The 9322-nt window shown below is 36.9% G+C and overlaps 1 long non-coding RNA gene across 1 annotated transcript in view; it reads right to left on the reverse strand.

The window, feature by feature from the left end:
• LOC110596464 overlaps positions 1-8230 on the reverse strand; it is a 14970-nt gene extending 6740 nt beyond the window's left edge. The window contains exon 1 of the long non-coding RNA XR_002482478.1: positions 8146-8230. This is a non-coding gene — a long non-coding RNA (uncharacterized LOC110596464). The remainder of the gene's footprint in view (positions 1-8145) is intronic.
• Positions 8231-9322: the final 1092 nt, after the last annotated feature.

Here is a 9322-nt window from a genome sequence, read left to right on the forward strand (position 1 = left end):
AAAAAGGAAAGGCTGAGGCGGAAGGATTGCCTGAGCCCAGCAGGTTGAGGCTGCGGTGACCATGAGCATGGCACTGTGCTCCAGCCTGGGCGAGAAATAAACAGTTTTTCTGAACCTGTGTGGGACTCTCTACTCAATCCTTAAAAATCCAGGTCAGATGTTGTTCTCTGTGTAGTCATTCCTTTTTTGTGATTTCCCCAGGGCTACTGGTATTGCATTGTAATTATTTTCCTCCTTTTGAAGAGCAAGAATACAGTACATGGTAGTTGTCAATAAGTGTTTGTTTATTATAGGCCAGGAATTGTGCTAGTTTCCTTCAAATAAACTATCTTATGCAATACTCGCAACAACCTTTTAATTCTCATTCTATATATGAGAACCTCAGGCTAGGAGAGTATGTGATACATGTGGTAAATGGTAAAAAAACTTCAGTCAGGAGGTGTTCAGACAACTGGTCCACCATAGCAACTCCATTCTCTAAAGCAATGCTGTAGAGTAGCATCATAATGCAAGACCTATGTGTAATTTAAAAATATTTAGTATCCACATTACAAAAGAAGAAGGTGGTGAAATTAATTTTTTAAATTGACATATAATTATACATATTTATGGGGTACATAGTGATGTTCTGGTATATATAATGTGTAGTGATCAGATCAGGGTAATTAGTATATTTGTTATCTCAACATTTATCATTTCTTTGTATCAGAAACTTTCAATATCCTCCTTCTAGCTATTTGGAACTATATATTATTGTTAACTCTTGTAGAAACATTTTTATCTCACAATAATTTTCAATGTAAAGAAAATTTGCAAAAATGATATAGAGAGTTCTTGTATATTCCATGGCCAACTTCTTCTAATGCCATCATTTTACTTTAGTATGGTATATTTGTCACAATTAATAAACCAATACTGATACAGTAAGTCCCCTACATATGAATGGTCACACTTCAAACTTTCAAAGATGCAAATGTGTGTTTGCATGTCCAATCACTTAAGTTAGTTCATGTGTCTGGTGTACATTGTCACATGCTGTACTGTAAGATTAAAAATGTTTTCTTTATTTTTTGAGTTTGCTTGAATATTATGTATTATATGTATTATGTATATATTATGTATTATGGATTTTATGTGTGAAAAGTATTATAAACCTATTACAGTACGATATTATATAACTAATTGTGTTAGTTGGGTAACTTGGTTAACTTTGTTGGAATTATGAACAAATTGGACTTATGAACGAGCTCTCTGAATGGAACTCATTCATATGTAGGAGACTTACTGTACATTATAATTAACTAATACCCATAGTTTATTCATATTTCCTTTGTTTTTTCCTAATGTCCTCTTTCTTTCTTTTTTTTTTTTGAGTTGGAGTCTCACTCTGTCGCCCAGACTGGAGTGCAGTGGCACGTTCCTAGTCACCGCAGCCTCGACCTGCTGGGCTCCGGCGATCCTTCTGCCTCAGCCTTCCAAGTAGCCGGAACTACAGGTGTGCGCTACCACGCCCGGCTAATTTTTAAAAATGTATTGTAAAGATGAGGTCTCGCCAAGTTGCCCAGGCGGGTCTCGAACCCGTGGGCTCAGGCAATTCACTCACCTCGGCCTCCCAAAGCTCTGGGATTACAGGCTGGGCCACCAAGCCCAGCTATGTTCTCATTCTGTTTCAGGATCCCATCTGAGATACCTATCATGTCTCCTTGTTTTCTTCAGACTGTGACAGTTTCTCAGACTTCCCTTGTTTTGATGACCTTGATAGTTTATTTTTTATTTTTTAAATTTTTATTTATTTATTTATTTATTTAGCGTTGCAGTCTCACTCTGTCACCCAGACTGGAGTGCAGTGGCTGCTCCCGGCCACCGCAGCCTCGACCTGCTGGGCTCCGACTATCCTTCCACCTCAACCTTCCAAGTAGCTGGAACTACAGGTGCACGCTACCACGCATGGCTAATTTTTTGATTTATTGTAGAGATGAGGTCTTGTCAAGTTGCCCAGGCGGGTCTCAAACCCGCGGGCTCAGGCAATCCACTCACCTCGGCCTCCCAAAGCACTGGGATTACAGGCTGAGCCACCGAGCCTGGCCCACCTTGATAGTTTAAGGAAACTCGTTTGGTATTTTGTAAATGTCTTTGCTATGGTCTAAATGTTTGTGCTACTCCAATCCCCAACAAATCTATATGTTGAAATCCTATCCCCCAATGTGTTGGGGCCTTTGGGAATTAATTAGATCATAAAGATGGTACAAATGGGATTAGTGCTCTTGTCAGAGAAACAAGAGAGAGCTGGGTAGAACCTTTTTTCATGTGAGGACAGTGAGAAGGTGTCATCTATGAATAAGGAAACAGGACCTTACTAGACACAGAATCTGTTGGTGCCTTGATATGGGACTTCTGAAACTACAGGATGATGAGAAATACATTTCTGCTCTTTATGGGCTACAGGGTTGGTGGTATTTTTTTAAATAGCAACTCAAATGAACTAAGACAGAAATTGATACCATAAATTGAATACCACTGTAGCAAATACCTGAAATTTGGAAATGGCTTTGGAACTGTGTAATGGATAGAAGCTGGGAGAGTTTAGATGTGTGTACTAGAAAAAATCGACGATACCATTAATGGATCATAAAGGGCAATTGTAGTGAGGGCTGAAAAGAAAAAAGCTGTAGGGAAAGCCTCAGTCTTCTTAGAGAATGTCTAAGTGGTCACAAACAGAAAGTTGGCTAGAATAAAAACAGTAAAGTCTTTTCTTACAAAGTCTCAGATGGAAATGAGAAATATATGATTGGAACTGGAGAAAATTCTCTCTTTAATGTGAAACGGTGAAGAATGTAGCTGAGTTTTGTTCATGTCCCAGTGTTTTGTAGAATGTAGAACTTGTGAACAATAAAATATTTGGCTGATGAAATTCCTAAGCAAAGTGTTGAGCATGCAGCTTGGTTTCTCTTGGAAGTTTACAATAAAATGGGAGAAGAGAGAAACAATTTCAAGATGGGATTTTTAATAAGAAAAGGAACAGAATTTAAAGATTTGGAAAATTCTCAGTCTGTCCATGTTGAAAGGAATGAGAAAGCATATTTCAGAGAGAACATCAAGGTTATGGTCAAGCTATTGTTTAATAAAAGATTAGTATGGATTGGTCAGGTGCTATTTATTAAGAAAATGAAGAATAACACTGAAGGCATTTTGAAGATCATTGGTGCTGTTCCTCTTATCAGAGGTTCAGAGTGCAAGGGCCTTGGGGGCAGAATGATTTCAAAGTAGGGATCAAAGCTTCCTGCAAGACCTTGGTCCTGGCTGTCTGAAACCACCTCAAGGCTCTGCTTCCTGCATTCCATCTCAGTGCTCCTTGGTCACCCCAGGTATATTTCCAGTGAGTCTAGTAGCTACCCTTCTAGAGGGCACAAGAGGTAAACCATGGAAGTGTCTGGGTGGTGCCATCTCCACTGGTATGCAGAATACATCAGTCATGGAGGTGTGGTAACCTCCACCCAGATTTAGAAGGATGGAGTTGCCTGGAGTTTTGGGCCCATAACTCAAGCAGAAGGCCATTGTGGGGCTTGGCTATGGCAGATAGCCACCACTAGGGCAATACCTAGTGGAGCCACAGGGGCAAGGCTGCCCCTGAGATTTCAAACTAATATAGTTACCAGTGTGCAATTTCAGTCTGGGAGATCTGAAGTCACCTGACCATAACCAGTAAGAGCTATGTACTATGAGCTATGTGCCCGGGAATGCTATGAGGCGGGACCACCTGGAGCCTTAGGGGCCCAACCCCTATTTCAATGCGTTTAGAAGGTGGAACACTGAGTTAAAAATTATTCTTGAACTTTAAAATTTAATGTTGTTTGCCCTGTTGAATTTTAGATTTACTTGGGACTTGTTATCCCTTTCTTTTTTTCTAGTTCTTCCTTTCGGAATGGAAATGTCTAGCTTATACTTGTTCTACCATTGTATTTTGAGAGCAAATAACATATTTGACTTTATAGGTCCACAGCTAGAGAGCAATTTGCCTCGGCATGAATTGTACCTTGAGTCTCACCTATATCTGATATAGATGGCATTTAAATGATAACCTTGATCATCTGACTGAGGTAGTGTTTGCCAGGTTTCTCCACTGTAAAGTCCACTCCCATCTCTTTCCATATTGAACTCTTTGGAAAGAAAATTTAAGAGGTGGGAGTTATGTTCTACTTCCTTGAGGGGAAAGTGTCACATGGGTCATTTGAAATTCTGCATAGGAGATTTGCCTATTCTTCCTCAGTTATTTATTTATTGGAAAGCATTATTTATTTATATCAGTATTCATGACTATTTAATAAAATTAATTTAAGCATATATTTTATTTAACCCAGACTATCCAAAATATTATCATTTCAACTCATAATCAATATAAAACATTATTTATGAAATATTTTTCATTTTGTTTTCATATAGTCTTCAAAATCTGGCATGTGTTTTACATTTACAATGCATATCAATTTAGATGTTACATCTTTATTAGAAATATTTGAACTTTATTTAGTTTTAAAATTTACAGTGGAAAAATGTAAATTCACTTACCCGAGTAACAATAGATCTACCTAAAAGATTTCCAATAACTGAATCAAGTACTAAAAAATACTATTTTCCTTTAATAGTTGTATCTATCTTACAAAGTTGGTTCATTTTTAAAATAATTTACTTAGCCGGGCTCGGTGGCTCAGCCTGTAATCCCGCGCTTTGGGAGGCTGAAGTGAGTGGATTGCCTGAGCCCGCGGGTTCGAGAACCGCCTGGCAACTTGGTGAGACCTCATCTCTACAATAAATCAAAAAATTAGCCGGGTGTGGCCACTGCACTCCAGTCTGGGTGACAGAGTGAGACTCCAACTCAAAAATAAATAAATAAATAAATAGATAGATAGATAAATAAATAAAATAAAATAATTTACTTGACTTGCTTGGAATCAGTTATCCCTATAATTTCAGAACTATGTTCAAGTTGTCAATTTACTAACCCTTGTGTCAACTTAGTACTATCACCATCAAATTCAAAGTAGTATTGCATAAGTTGAAAAGCATCTTTTCATTTATCACAATCAGCAGTTATTTAACTTTTTCTTTTAGTTTTGGCAGCAATTTATATAATGCTGTTGATTACCTTTGATATATTAATTAATATTTTTTTAAATTACAAGATTATTATTATTGAATTGTATCATGAAAAGTTTCTATTTTAACATAAATTCTCATACTTTATTACTAGGTCATTAATACTACTTCTACTTTCCTTGGAATGTCAATTTAACTCATTTATATGCAGTGTTATATCAGGAAGAAAACATAAATCACACTGTCATTTTTTGGGACATGGATCACACTGCCCTTTTTTGTCTTTGATTATTAAATATTTGTCAAGCATTTCTTTTGCTTCAAGAAAATCTTGAATTAGAGTTAACATTATAGCGAATCTTTGCAAAACTCTTTTATGACCCAACCAACAAAGAACACAAGATTACTAAACTGTCTTTTACTTACTGTAAAAATTTTACAAGTGAATTAATTTTCATAGCATTTGGTGTGTACTGAATTATTTAGAAAATTCTATCCATGACAAGTTTCAGAAAACTGATTAGATATTTTCAATATGTAACATATTTCTATAAAGCAATAAGGGAAGCATCAGTTTCTTTGTTATAAAATTTCAGTAAATCTAAATTTTTCAGCCTAATATAACTAGAGCACTGTCTGTCATAATAGACAACTATTTTTTTTTCATATCTTGCTAAAATTCTTTGACAACTTCACAGTTTTCAAAAATATCTATGCCATGAGTGTAATTTTTTAGACTGGGAATTGACATTTCTTTGTAATTTTAGAAGTTACTTGAGATAAAAGCTAATCAAAGTATTAATCAGACAGTGACATATCATATAACTCAACTAAAGCTGAAGAAAAATGTTTGCAGTTTTTCTAATTTTGAGTCAGTTGGTTTTGATATTGTTGATAAGTCTTTGATTTTACAAATAGTCACTCGGTGGCTTAACTGAAGATCTTTTGTCTTTTGTAAAACATCTTTTAAAATATTTAAAAAATAATTTTCTAATAAAAGTTTTAATAACTGAAATAACTTATTTTGCCATATCTCTATTCTAAAATTATTTTCCTTGCCTGAGCCAACGGGTTCGAGACCCGGCTGGGTAACTTGGCGAGACCTCATCTCTACAATAAATCAAAAAAAAGTCAGCTGGCGTGGTAGCACATGCCTGTAATTCCAGCTACGCCGAAGGCTGAGGCGGAAGGATCGCCGGAGCCCAGCAGGTCGAGGCTGCGGTGGCCGGGAGCGACCACTGCACTCCAGTCTGGGCGACCGAGTGAGACTCCAACTCAAAAAAAAATTTTCTTTTTTGTGTAAGGATCCAAACAGATATAGAGGTGGTTAAAATTACCAACGTAGAGTCCATGGAAAAATCATTTTAAATGTTGTTAGAATTTATTCTGATTTTAGAAAACTAATTTCATCAAATACTTTTTGACTGTTTAGAGGAAACTTTTTTTTTTTTTTTTGAGTTGGAGTCTCACTCTGTCGCCCAGACTGGAGTGCCGTGGCCGCTCCCAGCCTCGACCTGCTGGGCTCCGGCGATCCTTCCGCCTCAGCCTTCAGCGTAGCTGGAATTACAGGCGCGCGCTACCACGCCCGGCTAATTTTTTTTTTTTTTTTAATTGTAGAGATGAGGTCTCGCCTGCCCAGGCGGGTCTTGAACCCGCGGGCTCAGGCAATCCACTCACCTCAGCTTCCCAAATGCGCAGGATTACAAGCTGAGCCACCGAGCTTGGCTTGGAGGAAACTTCTTATCAAATTCACAGAGTATTTTCTGAAATGTCTTTTAATTTTGCTCACTTAATTTTCTATAATTTTTTCTTTTCTTTTTTTTTTTTTTGAGTTGGAGTCTCACTCTATCGCACAGACTGGAGTGCAGCGGCCGCTTCTGGCCACTGCAGCCTCGACCTGCCGGGCTCCGGCGATCCTTCCGCCTCAGCCTTCCGAGTAGCCGGAATTACAGGCATGCGCAACCACGCCTGGCTGATTTTTTGATTTATTGTAGAGATGAGGTCTCGCTGCCCAGGCGGGTCTCGAACCCACGGGCTTAGGCAATCCACTCACCTCAGCCTCCCAAAGGCGCGGGATTACAGGCTGAGCCACTGAACTCGGTTATAATTTTTTCGCAATGAAGAGGCTGCTTTTTCATTTTGCTCTGCCTCAGCAAATTGTAATTGTCATCTTTTGTGAAAATTCTGACATTCTCTGGTCTCTCTTTTTTTCACTTCTCTTATTATAATTCTAGTTTCTAGCTTCCACTTGATTTTACATGAGTAGTATGCTTTTACTTAAAATGTTGTCCATACTTATTTTTTTCTACTGGAAATATAACAATGCTATTATGATTAAAATAACATTTCAATTTACCAAGTATGATTTCCACAAACATTATTGTAACTCTTGCAGTCTGTGCATAGAAAAAAAAACCATTTAATCCAAATCAATCCTTTGGCATGTATTAGATGGGCCACACATTTATGTATACCAAAAATGATGCATGTGCCAGACATGGACTCTATAATGAAACAATTGTACCTTACACAATGCAATGTTTAAAGTAAATTGTAAGCCTACTAAAATAATAAACTTAAGTTGAATGGAAACAGTTAAATTTAAATTAACTAGTGTTAAATAAAATACAAAATTCAGTTCTATCACTGTGCTCATATCATAAGTGCTCAATAGCCTCGTGTACCTAATGACTATCATATTAAACAGAGAGGCTCTAAAAGCAAGTCTAGATGGCCTGACTTTTATTCCAAGATCAAAGCCTATAGAAGAAAGCCCTTAATTCTTTAATTAGGAAATGAAAAAATGAACACATAATTTATAGGTGCATTCTGCCTCAATATGCTTTGTACAGCTTTGTTACCTGAACAAAGTAAGAGAAAAACAGGAAAAAAAAATCTGAGAAGTGTGTATCAACATAAAATGATGATAGTAGCTGATTCAGCTCATTAGAAGTATATTTTCCTAGCTTTTATGGCAGAACTCATCCTAAGGCAGGGGAAGTATGATAGAAGACATGCATTACTGGGTTGTAAAAGCGAAATTTGACTCACCTTACAAGTGGATGACTATGAAGGGGAGAAAGATTTGACTCACCATTCCGAGGACTTTGTAAAGATTAGGGCCAGGCAAAGATGAGATGCATCGCCTTGGTTTAGCTCAGGTGCTCTGTCACTGGGCAACCAGAGATTCAGTGTAGAATCTAGGACGTTCCTGCATCAGATGGAGGAAAAAGCCCAGATGACCTAGAAAGCCCATTCCAACCAATAGATTTTGTGAGTCAAAATTGGAAAAGGATAATTGGCTTTTCTTTCTTTTGGATTAGGAAGCTATCAGCGGTTATAACTTATCTTCATTCTTTTTTCAGCCTGCGAAGTGGGTGGTGTTTTTGTATTTTGTCCCAAATCCTAACCAGCAGAACTGTTCTGGCCATATAGATAAACGCAATCCTTTGACAATTTCCCTATTGACTAATTCATGACTCACTTTGACTCTATTTATGGATTTATGCCCTTCTCACTCCCAGAGAAGATTTGAAGCAGTTTATAGTAAAAACAATATACTTAGGCACTTTGGAAACCAGGGCCAATCAAAGGATTATATTGGGGTAGAATAGTCATTATTTCCAAAGAGGAACGGGTCCTACTCCCCTGTGTCTTTTTTATCAGATTGATTTGCAACTTGAGCTCAAGGTATTTAAATTTAAATCAATAGTTTATTAATGTCACAGATGGGATTATCTTACTTTTAGGACATAGTTGCAGATCAGATTATCTGAAAACTGTAAGAACTCACCCAACCTTGAAGCACTATTTTTAAATGTAAATGAATAGCCAAAGTCAAAATAGAGGAAAGCAACATGACAAATTTCAAATTAATCTTTCCCAAATGCACAGCATTTTCACATATTTAATAGATTTAATGCACAGTTGCTCTAAGCAAGAATCTGCTTTATTAGAAAACCACATCAAATCTGACCTAATATAATTAAAATTGCTTACTGCTACCATATGAGTAATGTAGGATGTGTTTAATTCATTGATTTACTCTAAGCGTCTCAAGCTATTATTCTAAAATAACATTTCAAAATTGTGTTTTGAATTTAGAATTTACTCTCCTTTTATCCTTCCATAATCATGAAAGTAAGGGTGTTGAGCTAGATAACGTCTGAGTCAGTTCTTCATAATCTATAAATTTTTTTTTTTTTTTTTTTTTTTTTTTTTTTTTTTT

The sequence above is a fragment of the Carlito syrichta genome, unplaced genomic scaffold, assembly GCF_000164805.1.
Source record: "Carlito syrichta isolate Samal-C Ts95f unplaced genomic scaffold, Tarsius_syrichta-2.0.1 Scaffold309285, whole genome shotgun sequence".
NCBI lineage: Eukaryota > Metazoa > Chordata > Mammalia > Primates > Tarsiidae > Carlito > Carlito syrichta.